The 27,959-nt window shown below is 40.9% G+C and overlaps 1 pseudogene; it reads right to left on the reverse strand.

The window, feature by feature from the left end:
* Positions 1-9,319: 9,319 nt before the first annotated feature.
* Positions 9,320-27,959, reverse strand: part of LOC139639777 (solute carrier family 12 member 7-like) — a 37,479-nt pseudogene continuing 18,839 nt past the window's right edge.

Consider the following 27,959-nt stretch of genomic DNA (forward strand, 5'->3'; position numbering starts at 1 on the left):
CATAGTAGAGCATGAACTGCTGAAGGAATAGAGAAACTGAAAGTAAACGAATGAATGAATGAATGGATGAATGAATGAATGAATGAATGCAATCAAACACACTTTATCTCAATTCGTACACTCACATAGTGAATACTGATGGCATTTTTATCTTAAACCAAACCAAACATTGTTTCAAGATGTGAAAAGTTCTATATTTTTCTTTAAGTTTTACTTATTCAAGGAAGGTTTGCTAAGCATGCATGCTCTTTCTTTATTAATGCCCTCACATTGATACAGGTACAGTAGGCCCATATCCCTCCTGTTGTGTGCCAGTCAAATCTGACCAATTCACAACTTCTTGCTGTCATAAATATGGTTTCTCTTATCTGATTGCCATAAGGCTTCATGACATCCTCCACACTAGGTATCAGAACACAAAAAATCATTGTTCACAACTTTTAGTGAAGGGTGATTTATTCAAACTTAGGTCATCTGTGTTGTTTCAGGTCAAATCTGGGCAGCCATAGAAAATGAATGGGTAATATCATTGGTCAGATTGACTTGAACACAAAAGGTGTCATTATGTGGCGCCATACAACATACGGCATTCAACATTCAATTAGTATCCTGGCTGAATTTGATACGTCCCAGGTTGTGAATCAACATCTTTACTATATTCACAACAATACATGAATTGTGGTTGTTTTTCTTAAAAACAAGTGGAATAATTTCAGTTAAATGTGGGCTAGAGATTGTAAATTATGAAAAGAAGTGTCTATCTTGTGATAATGATTAAGAATTGAGATGGTTAAAAGGTGTAACACAGCATGAGGTATCTAATGTTTTATGGTTGCTAATAAAGAGTTTTAAAGGGCTGCCAGAAAAAGGGCAAAGCACCATAAGTGGGACCATGGAGCTGATAAAACACAAAGGATATACATTTAACAATACATACAATTTGGGGGGTTGAGTGCCTTGCTCAACTTTTTCCCAGCATGCCTGTGGTTTCAAACTCACAACCTCCTGGTCTCAAACCCACCTCTCCAACCTTCAAGCTACTTTCACTCCCATCACATTCTTGTCTATCATCCAAATGCCATTTCCTTGCAAACATTCTTCCAAACAATCACCTACTTTTTCAGAAGCATATTTTCAAAAGCAACAGGCTAGACTCACAATTTCCTTTCATGATCATGATTGCTTTCACGTTACATGCCATCTGTTGCTCCCCAACCCTCGCTCAGTGAATAACTCCATTGACCAGGAACGATTTGCCTTTGGCTGACTGGTAGATGTTTGGTTGCCCACATTTTCAAAAGCAATTCATTTGGTGGATGTAACTAGGCCGTGTGACTGAGATATTTAATGTGTTAATTTCCTCTTGTTGTCTGGTGGCTATTAGTGCTTTGAGCGCTTTAATCAGTCAGACAAGAAAATGTTTTGTGATCACCAGACACACCCAAGGAGGTTCTATATTAACACTCCCTGACATTCCCACTGCCATACTGACCCCAGACACTGAGAGAGAGAGAGAGAGAGAGAGAGAGAGAGAGAGAGAAGGAGGAAAGAGAGAGGGAGAGATCCCATTCATACAATGTCAAGGACAATATAGACTAGAATAGAATTTTACAATTGTATGTTACACCGTAAAAAAAATGTCCTCAGTCTGTTTTTAAGTCTTGGAAAAGTTGTTATGCATTGAAACATTGAAATCATCTGAACCTTTCTGCGTTTTCTTCCCACTTCTTTTACACAAATAAGATTTTAAGTCTCAGTACAAGGCTAAACAACTTATGGTGTCACAAAATGAACATTAAACCTGCAATAAGCGATATCAGACCTTATAACCAGTCCTGAAACTAATGTGTGCTATCTGGAGATTTCATTGAGGCATAATGATATAAACCAATATCCACACAGCAGCAGCTGTGTTGCTGTTTTCACCTCTTTTCTAAAGCTTGTTGTCAAATTCCTGAACGAAGCTCCTCATGCTCCCTCCTGTAGCTTTCCAAGTTTTTTTTAAACTAGCTTGACTCCTTCCTCGCTGTTTAGAAGTGACTCTGCATAATGGAAGAATCGATGAAGCGAGGGAGTAAACTTTTTAAACTAGTAAACTTTCTCTTCACTTGTCATTGTGGGACATGTAACGTTCAGTGTGTGAGAGTTCTGTCAAAGCAAGACTGGTAACCAGTGACACTTGTCAGCGGGTATGGTTATGGTAGGTGTTAGCATTTATCCGCAGTGCTTTGCAAAGTTTGTCCTTCATAGGCCTCTGTAGTGCAGTGGATTTGCTGTGTGTTATTTACAAATGTGTTGCTGTTTCCGTCGCCCTCTAGTGGTCAGAAAATTGCACTTATTGCAGCTTTAATTGACTGTCAGTGCTTGATAGAAAGTAATTCTAATGATAATTCCAGTATGAATAGGGGTTGGGTGGGTGAGCTGAGGCACAGTGACACACAGCTACCAGATAGGAATCAACAGATAAGTCACGAAAGCCCCAGGCTGGATGAGTTTAACATCATGTCTAAAAAGATTTTCTTGGTTAGTTATTGTTTTTTGTTCTCATAGCAATTGTTTTCTTTCACCACAAGCAGGACTTCAAGATTTATTTGAATTCTCCCTTGAGGAAATGAGTGAATAAATAAATGAAGAAACAAGGAAGCAAAAATATACAAATTGGCAGGCTATTTCAAACGATGACACACAAGTAAAGTATTTCCCACATTTATCATGCAAGCAGAAGGAGCCAGCAGATTCTTGCCCCCAGATTATTGAATCAAATACATTGTTAAATATGTTCCTAAGTCAGTGGTTGTCAAAGTTGGGGTCCGGGGGCTCGCAGGGGTCCTTGAAGGGCTTCCAGAGGGTCCACAGCAAAATGAGGAATAATTAAAATTCACTATACTTTTATTCAATGGAAATCATTCCCAGTTAGAGAATGTATAAGAATGACCATTCTAACCATAGGTTTCATCCTCACCACTAGTATCTCCTCACTTACAGTTTAGTGGACACAATTTGCACAATTAAAAACTATGGGAATCCGTGGCTCTAATGTGTATCTATTTGGGAGTCTGTGACATGAAATTGTTTGAGAACCCCTGCGCTATGTAGTCAGTCTAGGTTCAGTCCTTTAAAGGAAGACCACAGAAGCTAGTGCTGGACTGGTTTCTCTCCCAGGCCAACAGTGAGGAGGCTGCAGGGGTCCGGAGGGTCAGGGGGTCTCAGTGAAATTGGCCATGTTGTGATGTTAATAACCCACCATTAGCAGATGCTGGAATGACAATGGCTTGGTGGTAAAGGTACCCTCCCTCTCCTCTCCTCATTCAACCTTTTTGCTATCCTAACTTTCTCTCCTTTTGCAGACTACATTCCCACCCTGAGACAGTTCTGTTCCTGTCCTGTCCTGTCCTGTCCTGTCCTGTCCTGTCCTCTGCTCTGCTCTGCTCTCCTCTGCTCTGCTGTCCTCTGCTCTCCTCTGCTCTCCTCTCCTGTCCTCTCCTCTCCTCTCCTGTCCTGTCCTGTCCTATCCTATCCTGTCCTGTCCTGTCCTGTCCTGTCCTGTCCTGTTCTCTCCTCTCCTCTCCTGTCCCGTCCTCTGCTCTGCTCTGCTCTGCTCTCCTCTCCTCTCCTCTCCTCTCCTCTCCTCTCCTCTCCTCTCCTCTCCTCTCCTCTCCTGTCCTGTCCTGTCCTGTCCTCTCCTCTCCTCTCCTCTCGCAGGTCAGGAGGCTATGGGAAAATGATGGCTGTCTCAATGATAAACATGCATGTTTGACTTAATCTTCAAAGTGAGGTCATATTTCAAATTGTACCCACACAGGATTGACAACAAATGACTGCAGGCGAATAAAGATGGACATGCCATCAATGCCAATTGTTCAAATTACTGTGGGATTATTCTTTATCATAATGTTAATTCTCATGCAAGAATTAGAGGAGAAAGAGGAGAGCAAAGGAAGGAGAAATCCTGTATAACTTAATGTTTAGAGCATGGGACAAACACTGCCCATGGTTACGGGTTTGATGTGAATCTCGACTTAGACTCAAGACAGTATACTCTTGTGCAGAACGATTCTACCTGACTTGGTTATGCAAGATATTTATAGTATGTGTGCAGCTGTAACATCTTAGTCAATGTAACCTGATTAGAGAGACAGCAGTGTGCCGGCATGGCGCACGTCGTCTTCCCATCAAAGGGCCTCTGTAGAGAGACAGTCAGGAGGCCCGTCTCGTGTCGATGATGTCGTATCTAAAGGCCCCTGAAGACAGATCACACCCGGGCTGCGGTCGAATAGCGTTTTTGCTTAGGAAGGTTCCTAACTGAGTGAAATGACCTGGAAGTACCTAAGTGGCAGCCATGATAAGAGCTGTTGGAATTCTCTAAATGCTGAGGAAAGGTGCTTCAGTGCTTCCTTACTTAGCTCCTTTAGCATAGGATACACTGGACCATCCTTTACGAAAGGGAAGGAGATAATGCCGCCCCACAATTCCTTGCGACGCACCATTCGGCCGTTCACGAAAACAAACGATCATGACCGACAAGGGACATGGTAGACGCACATGCCGTTGCTTATTAAGCATTTTCCATCTTATGCCATAACTTGCTAATATGTTTTGAACTTTCAACAACATGTTAAACCCATAGGCGAACTATAAACATTACGTTGCTGTTGTAAACTGATCAAAGTGAAGTTAACGTTGTAGCGTAACCTCTGCTCAGTTTGCATTAGTTATTTCATTCTGAGCATTGTTCTATTGCAGCCTTTAGGAATATCATTCATTCATTTTACACAGATGCTGAAACCCTTGCCTTACTGTAATAAAGGCCTGTATCAGCCATAACAAATTCAAAGCACAATAAAGTCAACATTTCAAGGTGTTTACTGAGTTGTGTGGTGGTTCTTAAGCTATTATATGCATAGGCTTATAGTCAGATCATAATCAGCACATATCGACCATTACACAGAAGTCTGTCTTTCAAGAAAAAGGGATATGAGACGTTTTTAACCAGATGATGTTTTTAATTCATCATGTTTGAAACTTAAGAATGATATGTACAGTAGTCGATTTGTAGGCCTAACATGTTATGCCTATCTTGCATGAATTTAACAATTATTTCCATACAATCATACTAATTGGGATTCATGTCGATAAATATGAGTGGACAGGAGGGTGAGCGTGAGCAGCCATTCTCAATGTGACAACCGTTTCGTTTCACTTTTGTGACTGGTAGCCTATATTCCTTTTTTTATTTCAATTCCAACCTTGGTGATGAAGCAACATTTTTCACCGGGTTGTCCACGTTTATATAGCCTGCATGAAACAACACAGTAAGAACACACAGGGCGAAGTATCTAAGATGCGCTTTTAGTAGTCCATCTTCGGAAACATTGTAGTTTCACACGGCAGACCCACGTCTTTAACATCCGCCGTCGCATAATTACGTAGTCTAGTGTAAGTGCAGTCGGATTTTCTTAGCACCGCGGCTGTCTTTTCCTAAGCCCTTATGAATTCTCCTTCACATCTTTCCTTGACCTCATGACGTTTTCCAACGAGGTCAAGGAAGAGTGGTTAGGAATAGGAGTTAGGACGTATTTTTTTGACTATTCGACCGCAGCCCCGGTCTCACGGTTTCAACCCTTTTGAATCTTTGCTGGGTCTGGCTCTCCCACTCACTGAGCTTCTCACAGGAAAACACACCCATGCCCCCACACAATAATACACACACACCCCACGGTATACATGCGATCGCTCAGAACTGCACACACACACATATGGTTTTCTTAATTCTGAGTCTTTTGCAAACAGGAAACAAGCCCTGCTAAATTCTGAATGATAAAAACTTGCCGCTGAAGCTTCCACATATCCCAGCAGAACCCATCATTTTCCCTTCTTGTTTTTCACCAGCTCTGTGTTAAAGTTTTCATTCAGTGACATTTGTGGTCTTTTTTTATGTGTCCCACTGGGGAAACAATAAAGTGTCAAACTGAGTTAACAGTATGCGACAGTCTATTCTTTTGAACTGAGCGTACACTGCCAGTCAAAAGTTTGGACACACCACATTTTTCTTTATTTTTTACTATTTTCCACATTTTAGAATAACAGTAAAGACATCAAAACTGTGAAATAACACAAATGGAACTGACCAAAAAAAGTGTTAAATCAAAACTATCTTATATTTTAGATTCTTTAAAGCAGCCGCCCTTTGCCTTGATGGAAAGGCAAAGGCTTTGGAAAGAAATTCATACATAGGATCAACTTCACTATTTATAATTGTCTAAGAAACACATTTCAAGCATTTAAGCAGGAGCCTTTAGATCAAAATGGCTTTAAGAGAATGAAAAACATTCAATCAGGTGTGTCTAAACTTTTGACTGGTGGTGTAGTTCATTGAATATTTGCCTGTTTTCTAGCCTGCAGACAGCGGAGAGGAGAGGATGCACGGCAGCATAGTTCCAGTTCAGACGGCGATCAGTGATTGGGATCCAGGACTTTGTTGTGGTGTGCGTGCTGACCCAGCTAACCGCTCTGTGGGACAAACAGGAAGCCATTTATCCACGGCCAAGTTTCCCCAAAAAGCATCTTAGCATCGAAAGATTTGCCTTTGTTCTTTTTGTGAGCCAAGAGACAAAGATGATTTTAGCACTAAATTGATTTTTTGGAGAACCGAGCCCGGGCCGGTTATGCAAGAGATAACGACGAGCCGGCTCCACCGTCATCTGGGTCAGACAGTAACGGATTACATCTGACGAGAATATAGCTGCTTGTTGAATCTGGGTACAAATATTACAAAGGAAAATGAATTATTAAATAAATAGCAGGGTAATCAGATGACAGATACTTGATGACAGAAAACATGCGTGGTTAAAGCGCTACGGAAGAGGATTAGGGCCACATGTGAAAAATGTATTTGAGTTAGGAGATTAATTAAGAGTTCTAAGTTTAAATTCTGACTTTATTCCTTTATTCCTTCCATCCTATTCGTCTTCCATACTGGTTTGGATCAGAAAAAAAAAAAAGTATTTCGAAAAAAAAAGGCAATTTAATTGAAAAATTATCATCACACCATTTCACATATCTTGAAGTCACAGTTGACAATGGCTGTAAATGATGACATTCACATTATTAAAATGACTGTCTGTGAATTAAACCATCTTACTTCAAATTTGAATGAACGTTGGAGCCAAAATGGTTCCAAAATTATTGAAATGAATCAGAGGGCATTATTGATTTTGTAATCCATCAGGTCCATCTTACCGATCACTATTTCAACTCCTTATATGCAGTGGAATGCAATGGTAAAGTAACCGTCCCCACCCTGGCTCTCATTAGAAAGTGGGTCAAATAAACAGAAAGGGGCATTAGAGTTGTGATGAGAGGACGCGAAACAGAGAAATCACAATACTTCTCTCTGTCTGAGCAGCCGGTCGCTAGGCCTCATTTCCTACTTTGAGATTTCATGCGCATTTCATGTCACGTCATGGGTGGTTGCTGCTCTGATTGTGCTAAAAAAAACAAAGCCGAATCAACAAGCAGCACATTTCCTATACGTTTGAATAAACACTTGCTGGCTGTGGGCAAGTTCTCTAATGTTTTCTGGGTCATAACTGAGACACGCAAATGGTCCCCAAAGCTCTGATACAGATGAACGTGGAATCTTCTCTGATCTCTGCAGAAACACTCACAGCTTTAGCAAGAGGAACCTATTCAATAACACTAAAGAATATAAGTAAGAAGAATAATAATAAGTAAGACATTCATTCAAGTATTGAGTCTTACAATCCGAGTCTAAAAATCTGCCAATGAGGTGAGATAATTCCACTTGTTTCCAATGCAAATCAGCTTGTTTCAAGTCTGTTCTTGAATCAAGTTTGTTTCAAGATTGACTAGAAAATTCTTGAAACGTCATTAAACAAGTGGAATATCTCAGAATTTTTCATTTGTTTTTGATTGAATGAGACAAAATGGTTTATTATAATTATTTGTTGCAGTGTTTGCTTTAAATAAATATAGTCTTTATCACCTTTCTTTCTCTCTGTGTCTCCCTGCTATTGTTGCATTCATTGTAAGTCACTCTGGATAAAAGTGCCAGCTAAATTCCTAATGATGTAAGGTTAAATTAATAAAATAATCAAACAAATTGATGGATAAGGTGACATTATTTTCAGCAAAACAACTTTCCCCAGTTGAATGAGCTGAAATACAGTTTTCCATTTACCCAGTGTGCTTTTACGCTCTCTAGTGGAAAAATGAATATGGAAAGTGCAAGTCTTTTTTTCCCCCCCATTTATATTCCAACTAAGCCTAGGGGGAAAAGTGCAAGTTAAATATTGCAGGGGCAGTTAAGGCAGTAGTGGGTTGACACTACGCCAAAGCTTTCATTTGATGTCACAAGCTCTCTGAAGACATTTTCTGGTTGGCATTTTGCAGCCCTCCTAGTAAGCATTGTTTAATTCAACTGGGGATGCAAAATGGCGCAAGTGAGAGCAAACCACTGTGTAGAAACATGTGTTTTACTCTGTGTCATGCAGTCAAAAAATAGAAGGTTTGACTCACTCCACTGGTAAGACTGTCTCTCATCTAATCCAGGAGTGCAATTATGGATAGACTGATCTGCAGGCACAGAATTTGTAGTTTTGAGACTTATAATAATCGCTAGTTATACTTTCTGGACTAGCTGCAAAGCTGTAAGACATCTTAGTTCTTAGGTGGAAATAATAAGTATATGCTATATATGCGAATATGAGAATTTAATTTGTGGAGAGTATTTGGGAGCTATCATCGACTGTAGACCAAATGTGGATTCTAATGCTGACACTCTTTGCAAGAAGGCTAGGCAAAGATTGTATCATTTTTCAAGAAAACTAAATATTTTTAATGTGAATAGAACCAAGATGCCTTTGTTTGAAACAATCTTTTCTGAATTTAGGCATTTAGCCAAATCAGTTCTCATCTGGCCGGTATGGAAACCAGTGTGAAAAGCAAAGTGTGAAACAAAAACTGAAAATGGCATGCAAGATCACTGACCATCAGATCCGTCTACTGTCACGTGCAAACATCATGACTCATGCTTTTTTTTTTTTTTTTAATTACTTAACTTAAAAGTTGATATGATCTGTTATGCAAGTACGTTTCATTGGCCCAAGGGTCGATGGAGGAAATGCATGACCATCAGTTAGAGAAAAAGCACAAACAGCAAACTGGACATATGTGTGCAGTTTACTGCAGTACAAAATATGACAGTTGTTGAATTATTGGAACCATAAATTAGCATTTGTTATCAAGTCAATGGGGTTGAAAACAACTTATTTGAGAAATCACGCTGAAAAAAAAGTACTATAACAGTGTTAACTATGATGTGAAACAGTCAGAGAATTGTATTGTATTGTATTGTATTCATGGAATTTTTCAGGAAAATGGTTCTCAACCCCATTGACTTGCAATAGCATTCCCACAAACAATTTCTGCTTAAAATCTCTCAACAGCCAAGACTACTGTGAACTGGGAAGACTCCCAAAGCAACACAGTTCAGTGCAATAAACAATACAGAACATAAGAATAAGATTCACAGTTCCAGACTCTGTACAATGTATTTTATTTATTTTTTTTATTTCATGTTTTTTTTTTCACTGAACTAACACGTGACACACTGTAGATAGTTGCATCTGTGCTGGACTCAAATGTCAATAACATCAGACAGTAAAATACAAAGTAAATACTATTATGATGTAGCCTCCATGTTGGTCAATTTTCATAATCAACCAGTTTACCAGTGTGTACCTCTATATTTCTACCTCTAACTGGTACCACACTGGTTTGCCATGAAGTGAGCTCACATGTGCCTTAAAATTTTGCTCACATGTAAATAAAAAAAAACAAAAAAAACAAAAAAGTCAATCAAATATTACATAAACTCCATTAAAACTTGCAAAAACGATCAAATCAAAACTGATGCTGTATACTCCTTTGTTACATTTTGCTAGCTCGTCCTTGTTGATCATACTTGGCACGTTCCATGTGATCAGCGACATTAAAAAGGGCGATCACTGGTCTAGACAGAACAGTCAGTACAGTCAATAAAGCCACATCTGAGCTTTAACCGGTGTTGCACTAGTATGATGCAAATATGATACGTTGTAAAATAGTATGGCTTAAAAAAATTGCTCAAATCAAATCATCCCGTGATTCGGAAGTCAGTCCAGACATTTTCAGACAAATGTTCCAATACATTTTTACATTATAGATGGTTAAATACTAGTAGAGCACAGTGGAAACTGGCTAACCAACACCAACATTTTGGGATTTCAACAATGCATTTCTTGTATATTGTACTGACTTGTTCTGAATCTTTTGTAGATGAATCGACACATGATCCTTTGTTCGGTTTAGTTCGTTGAAGGGATTCCTAGCATTCTTCAATTTGAATGTTACTTGTCATATCGCAGTAAAACATTTCTGTAATGGCACTGCAATAAATAAAAACACTGTCAGAACTGCTAGCATTCCTCACTGAAACCAGTGAGCTAGCTTGCAGCTACCAGAATTGGTTTCTATGGGAAATGCTAGCAATCCTAACCAGCTGTTTTCAGAGTGACTTGTGCCCGGTGAAGCAAAATAACACACTAAAATTCAAATGACATCCCTTTAAGAAAACTGCTAGACAAAGAACAACCTACACTGCTCAAAACCTACAGTGTATGGAGGTGACTGTGTTATAGGGCTGGCAGGCAGCAGGTACTACAGTAATCCCAGGAAGGTGGGGGGGGGGGTGTAGAGAGGCCTCTCTGCCCCCGGACGGTGCACCGAGCTCAGGCAGCGTAGCAGGCAGACTCCCCTCTGTCTTTCACAACTAGCATGGTCCTCCAAACCAGAAGGTGGCGCTGCTCTGTCCAATCACACGCCCTCTCCCCCCCCCCCCCCGCTGTCCAACTGTCCAATCCCCTTCCATCCGGAGTCCTTCCAGCCAATCAGGAGCCCCCTGGCGCTAGGAGTAGATGGTGATGACCTCCCGACCTCCTCCGCGGACCAATAGGACGCGGTCTAGGCCTTCAATCAGAACCTCCAGGAACTCCATGTCTGAGAGACACATTCTGGTCAAGGACATACACCAGATAAAACAAAACTCACATGCATGTAAATTGTAAACATTTGCCTAAAATACGCCACCTACAATAGTTTGGTTAGTTGAATTCAGCATTGATTTCATTTATTAAATCTTTATTCACCTGACTGACTGACTGACTGACTGACTGACTGACTGACTGATTGATTGAGGATACAGTTCTCGTCCCCTTCCTTGTTCTTCGGTGGTCCCGGCATGTTGAGCAAGACCAGCTGTGAATTCTGGGATTTGTTGACCACCGCCTCATTCAGCTTCACCGCCGTGTGCATCCTCCGCACGTTGGACTGGTTGCTACACACACACAGACATAAATGAGAACAATGAACACGATCCTGCCATTTCTAGCAACAGGTAAAATATCAGTGGAATAGCCTTGGATTGATTTTGCCGATCATTCAGCTTCCATTATGCAAGCAACACTGGAAGAGATCTGGTTTCTGTCGTGTCATCATGCGCCCTGAGGATCCCTGACGATCTCATGCAAATTGAACTGAGGTTCGATTTTCACACGTGCATGCCATCAGAGAGATGTGGATGTCACACACACACACATGCACACACGCACACACACACACACACACAAGCACACAGAGTACATGCACATGCAACAAAGGTGGATGGAAAAGTGACTTACAGATTCTCCCACTCTCTAGAAGGAGGGAACAAAAACAACACATCCAACATTAATGCAATGTTGGCTTAGGGTTTAAGTTGATTAAGTTACCTGTTTTAAATTGTCTTTATACAGTAGGGGTTTGAAAATTACAAACACATCTTTGGCATCAGGCAGTACAAATGTGCATGCAAATATGGTCATTTAGAATGAACGAAAGTCCTTTTTGTGGATTTACGTTTGTCCTGCAGTCACAGGGAACATTTAGATTTTCCATCTCAGGATCTGTGCTGAACAGTTGCAGACGGAAGATAATTCAGTTTGAATTCACAAGAAAAAATAGACGTGACAGACACAATCCATTTAAGCAGGACAACGCTAGTAGTAAACAAAAAAAGGATATGGCCAACACAATGCTGGAATTCCTGTGATAAAGAGAGTGGACTGCATCCTACAGACTACTATAGTAGGAAACAGATCAGTTCAACTCTATAGAGAAAATACAAGTTTTTACTGGACCTTGTGGAGGCAGCTTCAAAATTGCAGGAATTACTGCTGCACTTGTTGCATCACATTATTAAGGTCTACATACTTTGCATTAACATGTAAAAGGTGATGCTTTTATCTACAGAGACTTACAATGGGTGCTGCAACTTCAACTCAACTTCAACTTCGTCAGTATTATATGCAACCAGGTCAAAGGTCAAGGTCAAAATCACAGTGACACGACAAATGCTGTAACAAATATTCCTGTGTACCTAGAATAAGCTAATTATGGTTTTATGTCGCAGGTAACATTACAATTCTATAAATATTAGTAATAGTTTGATATTAAAGAGCATATTGGTAATATTGTAGTACAGTATGAGTCTGTTTTTGAAACTCACGGTTTCATTTTGAATAAGTCTTTTGACTTGAAATAATTGACTTTGTTTCTTTCTTCATTCCATGTATGAACAAAACTAAAAAAAACTATTACTGCTATTAGTATAGTTCAGTACATAGACAGTTGCATATTAGAAGATTAGAACAGGAACTGCTAATAGTTGATATATGAATACTGAAGATGTCATTAATCCCCATGTTGTCCTGTCCATCCCTTCTCCTATCAGAATACTGACAATAGTAGTACAGAATAATAATAATAATAATAATATATAAAACATGTATATTACACTGCAAAAATATCCATCTTAACACATTTTATTTTAATTTAGTCTAGTATTGAGTCTTGAAACACAGGAAATTATCTCTTTTTTTCATTTAAGGAAAACACGATTTTCAGATTTTAACACTATACTAATTGACTTGTTAAGATGGATATTTGTTTTGGGTTTTTTTTTTTTACAGTGCAGCTACTTCTACTTACGGCTTCATATTGAAGATGTCTTTAACCCCCATGTTGCCCTCCCTGTTCCTGGTCCTCTCGCTGACCAGTTTGTCCTTGGTCCAGGTCATGTGGATGTTCTCCGGCGAGGCGGCCTTGGCGTTCAAGGCCGAGTGAGATGCCGTGTTGCGGTCGTGGATCAGCTGGGCCTAACGGAAGGCAGGACAGGAGCCACGTCAGGGGTGGAAAGGTCGGACCGCTCAAAAGACAAACGTTTGGCCATTGTGGTTTTCAGTGGCAGCCATGTTAGCTCCATAATCCTGATCCTTTGCTAATTAACTGGGAAGTCTAAAAAAATTTCTAATCAAATTCCACTTCTAGGGGCTTCAACATAGCACCCATAACTCAACCTGACCAAAGTCTTTCCATTTATGGCTATTTGTTGATATAGGGGAAGACTGATACTACCATTTTTGCTGCTTTTCTCAGATAAAAAGCTATTCAGTAGGACTTAACATGACTACAGATAGAATCACAGTGGAACAATGCAAACAAACAGACAGGGAGCCCATTGCAAATGTTTATCACTTCATAGTCATGATGGAAGATGGAAAGATGGGTGGAAGAGAAGCCGTATTTGAAGTATGGAGATGACAGTACATGGAGGCTCTGGTAGAAAACACTTGTTGCATTTCTATAGTATTGGAATGGACAAAAAGGGCAATTCCTGGTCTGTTGCAGTAATCTCCTTTGGATGTCTGACATGGCTTTTAATAACATTGTCATGGAAATGAATATTATTTCACATGTGGAAAGTGCATGAGACTCACTGAGTTGGAATGTCCAACAGAACTACCACTTGCATGTTGACCCAATCCCAATTACAAAGCATTTAAGTATGAATAGAAGACATCACCTGACTATTACTACTACTACTACTACTACTGCTACTACTACTACTACTACTACTACTACTACTACTACGACTACTACTACTACTGCAAGACCTACTACTCTAACAGCATGAATGCGTAAAAAGTCAACGAAAAGAGGCAAATGAAGCAAGATGGATGCAGCTCCAGTTGAATTTTTTCAACTTGAGCGACACATTTGCCTTACATAGTAAAGCAAAAACCAGTCAGCTTCAAGCAGGACTCAATTCAGGCACTTGTCAAGTTTTCCCCACCTAGTATTTATAGTGGGAAAAATATCCATTGGGTATTTGACCAATGACATCCAATGGAAAAGTTAGATTCCCCAAAGAAGACATTGGTGGCTCTGCTTGCCCTAATGCCAAATCACAAAGAGAATGCTTGAGTATCTCAAACATGATGATGTCAGGTGATGTCACCTTCTGTAGCGTACAACAGGTGGTGACATCACTTGGCACCAAAGATCAGCCAATAGCAGATGGCAATTTCAGTAGCATGCTTTTCACCATTAGATGTCAGGCTTTACACAGATTTGGGTTTGGGGTTTAGTTACTCTTCAAAGGAGGAATTTGTAAATGTCTTCCTTTGGTCGCGGCTTTTTGGTAGTTGTGGCTTTGCCCCGGTCAGCATCTACAGGAAGGGTGGATGGAGGGAAGATGGCAAATTCAAGACAACTAGGAACTTATAGGAATATATAAACAAGATGAAGACGGTGCCATCATCAGAACCTGAACATGTGCTGATGACAGCACTGTCTCCAAAACGTTCCAGTTGTCCTGAGCGGCCCGTGGGCGCGTGATGAAGAGAAAGGATGGAGTGATAGATGGATGGAGCAATGGCATCGTGCTCGGCTACTATGGGGGGGGGGACTGGTTGCCGTGGCTACCTCGTCCTCCGGTGCGCTTATCCTGGGGACCTGCAGCGTGTTGGAGGAAGGGATGTCAATGATCGACGGCCTCTTCCTCTTGATGGAGCCGCGCGATTCGTCCGTGATGCTCTGAATCTGAGCCCGTCGTCCAATCACAACGCAAGCATTTAAGTCAGGGGAAGAGTTCAAAGGTCAACAACAGCGAAGTTGTTAGCTTTGTTATAAATGCTACACCCCTTGAGACAAAAAGTATGTTTCTTAAAGTGTTTTTAAATCATGTGTAGTATTACATCTGAATGTTTCAAAATGATGTATAGAGTTTGTTAGAGTGTGTTGTACTTCAGAATGTTTTACAGTGCTGTAGACATTTTGTTATAGTGTAGCTTTACATCATAATCTTTTACAGTGCTGTACACAGTTGGTTATAGTGTGTTGACATCATGTTGTACAATGCAGTAGACCAGGGGTTCTCAACGTGGGGTCCGGGGACCACCAGGGGTCCTTGAGGGGGTTCCAGGGGGTCCCCAGCAAATTGAAGAATTGTTAAACTTCACCATTATTTCATTTACAAGAGAATGTAGAAGAAAAGACAATTTTGATCATAGTTTCAGTTATCTCTCTACCTACAATACAGATAGTCATGGAATTCTGGACAAAATCATATCAATAAAAATATTCTCAGATTTGGGTCAGAGAGAAAAAATCTCATCAAATGGGGGTCTGTGGCTCTAATGCGTACTATACTAGGGGTCCTTGATATGAAAAAGGTTGAGAATCACTGCAGTAGACAGTTTGTTATAGTGTGTCCTACTTCACAATGCTTAATAGTGTTGTGGACACTTTGTTCAAATTTGACATTGTAATATTTCAAACTCAATCTTTGCCCTCATCTATTACAATGCTTTGTTTTAGTGTGAGTTTTACTGTACCTCTCTCTCCCTCTCAGTGCGGGACAGCTGCATCTGTCTGAGCATCTGAGACCTCTGTTCCATCACCAGGGTCTTCTCATAGGTGAAGGCTGAGATGTCACTCCCATGCTAGAGGCAGAGAGAGCATTTGCAACTTCAGAAATATAAGAATTTTTAGCCATGGACTGATTGACTTGGATTGACTGGATGGATGAATGGCTGCATGCAGAGAGTCTCACCATCTCCACCACCTCCACCTCTGCATCCAGACGCAGATGGTAGAGGAACATCTGGAGGTCTTTCTTCATCTGGATGGAGTTGTCATCCATCTGGGCCACTGTGAAGATGCGCATTTTACACTTCCTCCATACCTAAAGGAAGGGAGGGGAGAGAGAGAGAGACAGAAAAGAAGGGTGGAAGTTCAGTTCAGAGAATCAAATCTAAAGAATAGGTGAAAGGGGATCGAGAAGACCGAAGACACACACACACACACCTTGTGCTGCCTGAGTAAGAAGGGCAGCAGCATGAGCAGTCCACCGTCGTGTACGATCCACCACACATCAATGGTTCCCTCCTTCAGCCGCTCCTGGTTACTGGGGAAACGGTCGATGTTCTTAGCAACCAGCAGGGCCTGGTGCGCCGAAGTTGTCTCTCTCACCGTTTCTGAGAGAGAGAGAGAGAGAAAGAGACAGTGAGAGAGAGAGAGAGAGAGAGAGAGAGAGAGACAGACAGAGAGAGAGTCACTTTAAATGTTTGGCATTTAACGGTATGAACTTTTGTCTAGTAAACTTTAAACGTATTGAGGACGTATGTATAATGTTTTCCATCAGTAGGGGGTCCAGCGCCTGATACTAAATACATGATTTCATATAGCTTATGGTTTTGTAACTATATCTTAAGAATTTTCATTAAAGTGAGACATCCACCATTTTAAATATGGGACATCTAGCCTTGCAAAACTATTCAAATTAAAGTAAAACGCACTGTGGAATATTGTTAAACTTGAGTTATTATTAAATTGAATTATTGTCTAACTATAATAAATACTGCTTTAGAGATAGTGACGTTTAAAAGGGCATCATCAACTGCTTTTTAAAAAAAAAATATTTAGCAGTGAACATCAGGTAAGGTGGTTCTTTTTTCCAGAACAAATGAAAAACCTTTTGGAATTAAACCCTTAAAATATAAAAAAAGAGCAAGAAAGAAAAAAGAAAATACTTACTTTTCACTGCACTGCAAAAAACATATGTCTATTGAGTCTAAAATGATTGAGACAATTTCACTTGTTTCCAATGCAAATCAAGTGTCATTTTCTTGATACTAGTAGAGTGATTTGCCTCATTCTGCCTTGTTTCAAGATAATGAGACTTCATAATGACACACAAGTGAAACTGCACTGGAAACAGGTTAAATTATCTCACTATCACACTGGTAAAATTTTGTAACTGTTTTAAGAAAAATAAGAATTTAAGACTAAATGTGAGACTAAATGACTTGTTAAGAAGGACATTTTTTAGCAGCAGTGATTTTATTTTTATGTTGTGTTGTATACCTATGAAGTTCTTCCATGAGGAGGAGTCCTGGGCTTGCTTCCATCCCGCCGGCCAGGCCATCAGGACGGCGTTGTGTTTCATCCCTCCCAGTCCCGCCGACTGGATGAGCAGGGAGAAGCCGTCCCGCAGGTTGGAGGACACCACCACGTGGGAGAAGCCCTTGGTGCGCTCCGCAGACATGGCCGCCTTTAAGTTCTGGAGGAACCGAGGAGCGAGGAAGAAGTGTTGGAAGATTTTGAAAGGGTTTTATCAACCATAGAGGTCTGAGAATGAATTGCTGCATCATCATCATATCTTTGTTTGGGATGGATGGGATTTGATGGTCATTCTTTGCTCTATATTATATACTGTACTATGAGACTATATTCATGCTCTATTCACTACACAGTGGACTATTTCCTGTGTGAGATTAATGCAATCTTCTCTTGCCCCCTGTATACTGAATAATTTTGAACTGCTAATAAAGTGTTTGTGATGATGAATTATGCACATATTAAAGGTCATTCCATTTTTCAATATCATGTTTCTAAGGCCGACACGCTTGCTGTGTGTTATGTGGACATAAAAAATTCCCCACGGTTTCGACTGACACGAGGGCGAGTAGATAATGACCAAATTTTCATTTTTGGGGTGAACTATTCCTTTAAACCCTCTGTGTAAAAATAACATTGTTCATGTGAAATCCTAAATATCCTTGGCGACTGGATCTGAAACAGGATATGATGTCATGTCTGTCCTGTTCAGGTCACCACCTTCCTGCTGGTATGAATCAGCGGAAACTTCCACAGAAGCCCGTAAACATACACACACACACACACACACACACACACACACACACACATAGACGCAGACACAGTGAAGCACATCCAAGCATGTACAATGATGACTAGGCAGTTTCCAATAATAGGAAAACAGAAAGGGTCGGTGACTTTTTTATCTGCACAGTGACCTTTGTGTGCATGTTTGTGTGTGTCCTAATTACCATAGCCAACCATACTATACTGTATATGGCTGTAGTCAAAAGGTAGCATGACATATGAGAAACTGAACTATTTGTCCTTCTCTTTCTCCTGCCATCCATCTATCCCTCCCCCTTCCTCCCTCCGTCCCTGAGGTACTTTCTAATCTTGGTAATCTTGGTATCCTTCTATCCGCCCCTCCATGCTCCATCCTTCTATCCACCCCTCCATGCTCTTCCTACAGTTGAGATGTCTTCAGTGTCGGGACATTTTGGCTGTTCCGTGGATTGATCCTTGACCCTTCTGCTCATCAGAGGGTCTCTCTAACTTCTAGGCCACCCTGCAACCTCCCTCCCTTCATCTATCTATCACATTGTATCCGTACTAAGCTGTTCTGGGAGGCACGGTGGCACATGCTGCTTTCCAGAGGTACCGGAAAGTCGGAAATGGCGACTTCCGGCTAGGAAAACTGCAATGAGATGGCACTATAAGTCGGAAAACGTAGGATTTCTCGACCCTGAGTTTGCCAAGATGCAGTTATCCAATGTCACATGAACATGGCGGCAAACACTGCAAATGCTAGCATTACTTTTAACATGTTTATACTATCCAAAATGCACTTTAGCTTGATTTGCAGAATCACATCACCTTAAAATTGTCAAAACACATGGTGGTAAATGGTTAAACATAAATTTGAGACGCAAAATAGCACATACAGTTGCTAACATTCTATGCTAACTAGCTAGCTAACGTTCTCAAATATTGACAGGACATTATCTGCTGCATGGAGAACAGTGTTTCATGCTGGGCAAAGAAAATTTTGTGGGTGTTTCTTCCCAATTTATTTTTCCAAACTGGACCACTGGAACGCACATTGGTCACAATTCTGACCTACCGGCTGGAAATTTCCAAATTCTGAAATTTCCAAATTCTGACTTCTGACCTAGGTTTTCTGTGTGGAGTTTTCATGTCCTCCTCATTTTTACGCGGGTTTACCTCCAAAAAGATGCAGATCAGGTGGATTGGACACTCTAAATTCCCCATAGGTGTGAATATGACTGTGTTTGTCTATCTGTGTTAGCTCTGTGACTGACTGGCAACCTGTCCAGGGTGTTTGGCCTTCTTTCCACCCAGTGCATGCTGGGATAGGCTCCAGCTCGCCGTGACCCTGAATAGGATTAAGGAGGTAAGAGAAAATGAATGAGCTAACCTGTTCTCCGGTCTTGGCGTCGCTCCCCCTGGTCATGTAGGTTCCTTCCAGGACGGAGCAGACGATGGTCAGCCCCTTCCCCGCCTTGAGCTGCGTGGTGAAGGAGAGGAGGCGAGGGTGTTTCACGCCCATGTCCGAGTCCAGCTTACACAACACCAGCAGCTGAGGCCTGAGGGGAGAGGGAGAGAGAGAGAGAGAGAGAGAGAGAGAGAGAGAGATGGTCTGACATATTCAAAATGATCACAGCACTTTGCCTTCAAATCAAAATCCCCAAGAAATGATGAATGAATGAAGTGATCAGTGTAGGAAGGCATACGAATATATGAAATTGACACGAAGACACCAACACACATACACACACTCACCTCCAGTTCTTGGTGTGTGGTGGCGCCTCCTCCAGGCGGATGAGGGCATAGCGCGCTGCGTTGAGTGACAGACCTCGGATCCCGTCTCCCCACTCTTTCTCTGCCCTGCGATCAAAGGTCAAAGTTAGGAAAACTTCACTTGTTTTTTATTTTTAAAGATTATTAATTTTTTGGCCATTTTTGCCTTTATTTGCCTTTTACATATGTTTTCTTAAAGGATAAAACAAGTATTAAACTTCAAATTTGTACCCATTCCTAGTGGCTAACAACAACTTTCTCTCTACCGCCTGATAATTTAAGTCTCATCTACTGTTCTGGCAGAAACTGACAAATTAATTTTAAGAACTGATATTTCATTGACAGAAGTTATCTATCACTGACATGATGACCTAATTCAGCCTCAACTGCTAGTAACTCCACTTCTTTTGAAAACAATCTCAAGTTGCCATGTTGCACGCCGTCAGTGGTTAAAGTTTGGCTTTGATGGAAATACAACACAAACTGAAGTCTCTTGTTGGTGTGTTCGATGGATTCTAGATGAACTTTCAAACTGTATTGTGAATTGGGAAGCATGAGGTAACCACAACCTGATGCTGAAACTGTGACAAAAGAGTGAACAGTAGCTATTTGTGTATTCTAACATGTGATGCAGGATGACACTAGGAAAGCCCCTCCACGATTCACCCCCGAAACTAGCCCGATACGCTCCTTTAATTTGGAGCATCAAAGGAAAGATGGGAAAGAATGAGAGGGGATGACAAGCAAAAATGGTCATGGGGCAGAAATGGTTTCTTTCATTTTTGCAACACGAGATGCTGAGTACTGTGAAAAGGTAGCTTGCAAGATTTGGATGGGCTCAAACACTCTGGTCCAAAACGGACATAGGCTGCATTTACACAGTGAACAATCGGGGTTTTCACATCTTACTTTGAAGAAAACTAAAAAAAAAGGTATCTTGGTTGTGTAAAGAGTTATTTTTTCCCCCTGGTTAATGAGAGTTTGGACAACTAGGCTACTTTTGCCAGGTGGTATTCAATAATATGACAAAACGCCATGAATCCAAGTTAATTTAACTTAACATTTTACATCAGAACAAGTTTGATCAAAATATACTCTTTTGATTCAACAGTTAAAAGTTCAAAGTACACATACTCACCCTCTGTACTCAATGTACTTGTAGATACAGCCCGCTATCACCATGGCAACCAGGGCGTAGTACCAGGAGGAGATGAACATGAGTGAGAGACACAGGCTCATCCCTAGGAAGGACAAGGTCCTGCAAGACACACACACACACAAATACCTTTATTATTACAGGTTAAATGATAAAGACTGTGGGTATATGTGTGTATAGATCTGTGGGTCCAATGCCCTGCTACTGTAAGATGAAGCCCTATTATTTCTGACTGATACAGAGTAATATCTTTGTGTGTAATAGCATGCCAAGCTAAAGCTAAAAGTTAAGTTAAAGTTAATTACTTAGTTATACAGTAAATAGCTGTTCTCACCAGTGATAGAACTTGAAGCGAGGTCTCCAGTTGGGGGTACGTAGCAAAGTCTGAACAGCACAGGCCAGGTTGACAAACAGATAGCACATGAGGAAGAACCTGAACACACACACACACACACACAAACACATATTAAAATGATCAATACACAGGCTATGTGGATGAACAGAGCACTCAATTAGCACCGATTCTAAGGTTTCTATTCATCCCTATAGGGAAATTCTCTTTCTCTTGCCCCCCTCCACAGAGAGGTCAGAGGTCAGACTCAGCTACAGACTCCCATTGAATCTTGCTTTTCCTGACTTTCAGTTGGTCTAAGCACATCATGTGGCCCTGCCTTGCACTGGCTGGGAGAAGAAAAAGGTTGGGAGTGTCTGGGATAGAAGCTGGAGTTGATTTCCATATTTTCTAAAGATCATTTACATGGAGAGGATGGGCGCCACAGCATCCAGCGAAGCGATGAGGATCCCTATCTCACAGATCCCAGCTGTCATCAACAGCGCCCAGGTCGGCTCGCCATTAGCCTTCCCATGACCGAAGACCTGAGAGAGAGAGAGAGAGAGAGGGGGAGAGAGAGAGAGAGAGACAAAGATGGAATGAAGGAAGACGGGGGAAGGATGAGAACGAGTCTGAAAGTAGCTTTTCTGAATGAGGTTCAGTTTTCTGTTGTGGTTTTCTGATGCGTGCACATAAGACCACGAGATATGAAAAAAATTTAGATCCCTTTCATACATATAAGTAGTATGTATTTTTGCATGCACACAGACCTGTAAGAAGGACGATGCCGTCGCGTGCGATGGCCTGCAGCAGCCGGGGGGCGCCAGTGAGGCTCTGAAGCCCGCCCCACAACAGGAGAAGAATGAGCCAATCACAATCACCCAGGGTGACGGCCAGGCCAGCGTGCCAATGACCAGGTTCTTCTTTACGGAGTCGCCAAACCTAGAAAACACACACACATTCTAAATTTTCATTCTAAAGCACTATATATCCATTTTGGAAAAAAAACTGAAATTCATCAGTCAAGATTTCATTCTATCTGTAAAAACAGACCTATTTTGTCAAAGATCTTGAGATGGTGGACATCTCATTTTGGAATGAAACTCTTGAATAGCAGTACAGGACCCCTTGTTTTTAACATAGTGATTTATTGGTTCGACAACGCTTTTGACACTAAAACCAAATTTATTGCTGCAAAAGCCATGGACTTTATGCTAAAAGCAACTGAAATCTAGTTGCTGTAGCCTTTGAATCGTCTCAAGTATTTGGCCTCTATTTCTACCCTTATTTCAAATATGTTTGTGTATATTTTACTCTTTTTTTGTCAAAAGAACGAGATGCAGATGTTTCCATCTGCTTTGCTGTCTTCCAAGTAGGGTTTCCCACCTTGAGTGAGATTGCAATCAAATATGGCTGCCATGTGAATAAAGCAAATTGATTGGACATGTTTCGATTTGCATTTATGCATTTCGGGCTCGATTCTGACTGCATAAAGTCTGACTGCAAAACAGCGCCAATTTAGAAAAAGCATATGTTTCTATTTTCAAGAGAAAACTATCATCAGTATTGAAGCTGAGGACAATTGGATAAACTAAAAAAAAGTAAAATAGAGTAATCTCCATTTTCTTTATTATAACATAGGCTAGCTCCAACCTACCCATCTGTCTGTCCTGACAGTTTTTCTTACATCTTTACAATCTCAAGGACGTATTGTGTCTGTACTTTATCCATCCATCAACATAATGTGAAATACTTTGTTATTTTACATTTAACTCAGGTCAAATGAAGTGTCCCTAATAACTTGCAAGGCTCAATGTAATCCACGCTAAAAACAAACGTACAATATTCTCGCAATCACAGATATATCTACATATCTCTCTACTGCATGTGCACATGTACATTCAAAATTGCTTTTATCACGCAACAAGTCGATAAGAAATGCATTAGCATGGATGTGTAAACACAACCAATGTATTTACTGTTTAATATAGCCACAGCTTGGCTTGCAGTACAATGGCTTCTTTTATGCTGTTGGTCTATTTCAGCTCAGTCTAACAGTATGACCAAGGTATGATTTTTCTGGAGGGAGTGTGGGATTTCCCTTTTGCCCATTTGGATTTCCCTCTGATCATCAAATTATTTCCACAGGGGACACTGATCTCCCATGATAAAATCTGTGCCAACTGGCAAAACCCAGTGATGGAGTGGCAGTTTGAGTATTCGGATTGGCAACAAAGTGCCAAAGTGTCACCATTCACTCTTGCTAGCAGGCTACAGTGAATTTATAATTTAAAAAGCTTCACTTACTTGTCTCTCAGCACCACTCCTTCAATACAGGCTCCAAACAAGACCACACAGGAGATGTCTGACCATGAGGTTAAGATGGAAATATATACACAGTGTATTTACTTTAAAGTCATAGTCACACATTTTCATATAAATTCTGTTTTGCTATCTCTGATTGATATAAAACAATGGTGATTCAACCTATATCCACTTCAGAGATTACATTTGCTGTTCTAAACACCTGGTGTCTGGTAGCTCTTTCCTGAGAAAAATCCTCTGACACACAGGAGTGATGCGTTTTGCGTTAGCAGCACCAGTAACAGCGGTTTGCTTGGAATCAATCGAGGAAGAACTGGGTAGTTAGCATGAGCAGCGATAGCCACCATGGCTGAACAGACAGAGAAAAGAGAAACTCAAACTGCATCAACAGAAAATCCAAGGAAAGAGACGTAACAGTACTGTTTGATTGACAGGTGATCTCTGGGAAGAGCAGTGCAGAAACACCACAGCAATGAGCGCTGAGCAACAAAGATGGAGAAAAATAAGAATCTTGAATTGAATTACCACTTTAAATCATACCCATATATTAACAAAAACACATACACAAACATACACACATACAGTATACGACACATGCACAAGCATAGAGGATACAGATGAAGGAGGTGGTGACGATGGCCAATATAGTTCCTATAGGGATCGACCTCTGGCATCTCTCAGATCGCCTGATCTATTGGAACCAGCCATTATACCTAGAATAACACACACACACACACACACAACACACACATATACAAAGGTTAGCTAAGAGTCATACAAAAAAAACGAAACGATTCACTCATCATCAAGTTACAATTTAATCATATTTGTGCACATTTTTGCACATAAGAAAACTCTCAAATAGGATTAGTGTACTAATTCTGTGTCACTTTGACGCATTTGCAGCCTTTGGCAATGATGCTTTAGTGCATAAAAACATTATTTTTTATATTTTAGAATAGAATAGAATATTATAGAATTTACTGTGACAGAGGGAAAATATATTCCCACCAACAGAGTGAAGTAGGTGGCGATGTCGTGAAGACGTAGGGCCTATAGATATCTTTGGAGTTGTCCTCCACTCTGCAGACAGCTGGCTTTTCTTCTCTACCAACATACCCAGCTGACCGTAGTCGCCCACATGTTGTCTGACAGAGAGACAGATACATGGATCATTAGTCGGAGAGATCGCTCACCTGGCTGGAACTGTGCTGAGGTTCCCTGACAGGGTTTGAACAGAGGAGGGATAGACAAGCAGGCAGTAGGGTTGGGTGATTGGATGAATACATCTAGGATTGGGGAAGGATTGGTGTAAAGTCGATTTGATCCTTGGTCATTTAAAATGTAGCCTAGTGCAAGACACTCACAAAGGGGAAGCACACACAGGGACACAAATTATGCTCAAAGTAGATTTAAATGTATTTGGAGCCTAAACACAGCTGACATTTCCCAGAGTCTTCCTCAGCATTTGCTGGTTTTGTCCCATTTGACTGTCTTGTGCTACTGCTTCCTATTGGGAATACACCACAACCTCATACTTGTTCATCAGTAGTTTTTTTCTTGACTATGAGGACTTATACTATAATTTAAAATGTAGAAATGTGCCTTCCTCACGCATTTAAATAGTATGTTTCAGCCTCAAGTTACCACGCCTTTCATTATGTGTGGTACAGTGTTGGAACCATTATACTTTTGTGTAGGGCATGCAGGGAAGGCACTAGGAACAGCTAATGAGTACTGTGAAAAAATGCAAGACGAAGACAAACAAGAAAAAACGAATGATGATTCTGTGAGAAAAGGTGCTGCACTGAAAATGGATCCCCCAAGAAGCTGGCTGTTTACAATCCCATGAACAAACTAATGGAGTGCGTGGTCTGCAGAGAACATGCTACGGGAAATAACGGATTCCTCCACACCTTTGATGACTCCACTCAGCAGCCAGGTATGCCCTGTATCTCCGTCACGTTGTTTTTAAGGAAGTACTCATCGCAGGTGGCGTTGAGGTGTTCACTGTTGCAGAAGAGCCTCCAGAGCTTTGTGGTGTGAGTCAGGTTTTCCACAACCTCTGTCTTCAGCACTTGTCGAAGTCGTCGTTCTTAAGAGAACGGTTCCCCAACAGACAGATTCTGTAGAGGAGAGAACATGGTGTAGTAAGACATGAGACAGGTGCTATCTGCTGTTCAGATGTAGAGTTAGGGTTATCTGGGGAATGGTTGGACGACAGATAGTGCTGAACATGAAAGACAAAGAGGGACGTCTGAATCCAGGGGGAATTTTCATTTTATGTTTTGATGCAGTGGTTGATAAAACATCCTTCTCTTATTTGGATTCAGTGGGAGAACTTTACAGATAGTATCCTAGCATTTTCCCCATTAATGGTTCTGTGATTGCAGGACAACAATGGCAACTGTTAAGGGTGCTATGTGTGGCATTTTCAAACATCAATATATCACTGTCAAATCAATTATGATATTATGGTATAATCACCGTAAACAAATGAGACCACGGGCGAGGCGATTGGTAGCCTCTATCTCATGCCACTGTCTTTCTTGTTAATGCTATTGTTTCTCAAAATTAACATATTTCCCATAAACCGAGTTGCTTCCTGTCAGTAAGAGGATCTTGCTTTTGCATTCGTGGGAAAACATATTAATGCTTTATGAGAGGGAGGGTTGTTTAGTCGCTTGTGACTCACGGGAAGTTTGGTGGCTCGATGACCGTCCTGATGACTCCAGCATAAATGGCCATGATTGACAGAACCACACAGGACAGAAACACCAGGGCTAGTTTGTTCACATACCTGCAGACAGGAGGGTAAGAAGTGTTTGAGTATGTGTATGTGCGTATGTGTGTGTGTGTGTGTGTGTGTATGTACATGTGTGTACTCACTTCACCCCTACGAACACCACCAGTGCCATCAGTGCCAGGCAGCAGCTGCCATAGACGCGCATGTTGTTGAGCAGTGCTGCACTTTCGTCTTCCTTATTATCCGCTACAAATATTGCTGCTGTTGGAACAATATATGTCTGAGAGAAGAGATACAGTAGAGACAGAGAGAGAAAGGCGGAGAAAGGGAGACAAACAGAAAGACAAATAAGCAACAACGCCCTCCACAACATTGCTATGGTGAGATACCGTGCATTGACAAGGTCCAAGGTGCACTTGCCATGCAGCAGATCGCGGGATGACATGAAAACTTCAATGGACAAACTCTTGTCTACCAGTCGCTCAGTGTTGTTAACATACCAGCAGAATCTCGATGGTGCCCAGTATGTACATGGATCCAGCGAAGGTGGTTCCAAGGTAGAAGCAGAGACCCACTGCTCCTCCAAACTCCGGACCCAAAGACCTGGAGATCATGTAGTAGGAGCCACCGGCTTGGGAGAAATTGAATCCCAGTTAGAAAAATACACAATGGATTCCTTTTTATTTTTCTTGGTTATTTTCTTTCACCACATTTCACGTCATATTGCTGAGGAGGGAATGTTTAGGAGAGAGATGTAAAGGTGGAAGAGACAATAGAGGATGGGCTTGTGCAGTTCTTACTTCAAAAACTGAAAATGATTACATGGTCTTTGTTCTTCTAGTTTTGAATACTAAACAACATAAATAGTATGACCCGCACTCAAAACGTACGATGCACGTTCCGTTTCACATTTTTTAAAGGGGCAATAAAGATGATTTTGAATGCCCCATACCACAAAATGACCATAATATATCTGCAGAAGGTTAATAGGGTTGTTGATCAAGACCAATGACTCAATTTTCTTTCAAAACAAGTACATGTCAGTGGTGCATGAAACTACTGCATTGCATGCAATCGATGAACTATATGTTTTATATAGTTCATCAGCTATATGTTTTCATAATTTCATAATGTACCTGGAACAACTCCGTTGGTTGCTATAGCGCTCATTGATATGGCTGTCAGCAAGGTCTGCATGGGGGCGAAAGAGAGAAGAACTTTAATTATGGGTGGCAGAAGAGAAAGAGCTGTGTTGTATTATTTGTGCAAATAACTATAAGACAACATAATTTCATACTGCCAGCAAGTAATCTCAAATAAGTAATGTATTGCTCATTAATCATTTAAAAAGTAGTACTTTACTTATTACTCCCTGGGAGCAGTAATTCGTTACGCTACTTGTTTATTACCTTTGCGTTACCCCCCCAAAATTGGTGATTGAATCCTCTCTTAATTTATAAAATTGGGATAAGTCAATTCCCCCACTTGTTCAATAATTGGTTCATCTTTGGTGCCAGTTGATGTCACCACCTGTTGTATTTAGA

The sequence above is a fragment of the Centroberyx affinis genome, unplaced genomic scaffold, assembly GCF_046629955.1.
Source record: "Centroberyx affinis isolate AG114_WGS23_722 - 3 ecotype Tasmania unplaced genomic scaffold, CSIRO-AGI_Caff_v1 ptg007680l_1, whole genome shotgun sequence".
Taxonomy (NCBI): domain Eukaryota; kingdom Metazoa; phylum Chordata; class Actinopteri; order Beryciformes; family Berycidae; genus Centroberyx; species Centroberyx affinis.